Genomic DNA, 1,277 nt, shown 5'->3' on the forward strand with positions numbered 1-1,277 from the left:
TGACTGAAATGAACTGAAAGGAGATTTATATATACTAAAGAATAACTACAACAGGCAAAAAAGAAAAGCCAACAAATAATATATGTAGAAAAATAATAATATTACATTTTTTTAATTAAAAAAATGGGAAAAACCTTCACAACTGCAAAAGGTCAATGTAGAGGCTGATGCTGCTGCTAAGTCGCTTCAGTCGTGTCCAACTCTGTGCGACCCCATAGGCGACAGCCCACCAGGCTCCGCTGTCCCTGGGATTCTCCAGGCAAGAACACTGGAGTGGGTTGCCATTTCCTTCTCCAAAGCATAAAAGTGAAAAGTGAAAGTGAATTTGCTGAGTCCTGTCCGACTCTCTGCCAATACATGGACTCAGACTACCAGGTTCCCCCGTCCATGCGATTTTCCAGGCAAGAGTACTGGAGTGGGTTGCCATTGTAGAGGCAGACATATTTAAAGGAAATAAGAAGTCTGATTAACAACAACAACAAAAATTCTCAAAAAGTGTAAATAGATTTAATAGCATTAATAAAATCAACAACTACAGCTCAGAGGGAAAATAAGGAAAAGAGAAAAAAATTCAGAAACAATGACAGGACAAGTTAAAATATAAGAATAACAAATGCTTTTCTTGGATCTCACCTGTCAGTGTCTTTTCCCTCCCTGTGAGTTATAGTTCACCTCACCTCCCTAGGATGCCCTCCAATACTGGGATAGTCTCTAGACCTGTTATGGGACAGTCAGATTCTAATCTGGCCCTACTCCTGCATTTTCTTGCCTCTAATATCTGCATCGGCCTGTGCTAGCACGTTTTCTTTTTCAGGACCTCTCACTGTCCTTATATATATTCCATAGACACAAAGTCTGCCTAGTTGACCACGTGAATTTAATTGGCAACTTGTACCACTGGTGGGAAGGTTTTGGGTTCTCTTCCTTAGCCACACTACCCCTGGATTTCAACGGTGGTTTTATCTGCACCTCTGCATGTGAGTGGTCTATAGGGCTTTGCTCCTGAGGCTGCTCTGGAGGACTTGGGTTTGCCACAGCGAGGACCTGGTATGGAGGCGGTGCAGCTGCTTGGATCACAGGGGCCCTGGCAGTCCCAAGTACTGAGAGAAACCAGTGGCTAAGACAACAGTGAATAAGGGGCCCTTAGGGTTTTTCCTAGCCTCTGGCTGCTCTGTCCAAGTGGGGATCATTCGAGGGAGTGGCACAGGAGCTTGGACCCATGGCGATGCTGGATACATAGAGGTGCCAGTGGCAAGTGTCACAGAAGATATGGTGCT

Source organism: Bos indicus x Bos taurus, chromosome 15 (genome assembly GCF_003369695.1).
Source record: "Bos indicus x Bos taurus breed Angus x Brahman F1 hybrid chromosome 15, Bos_hybrid_MaternalHap_v2.0, whole genome shotgun sequence".
Lineage (NCBI taxonomy): Eukaryota > Metazoa > Chordata > Mammalia > Artiodactyla > Bovidae > Bos > Bos indicus x Bos taurus.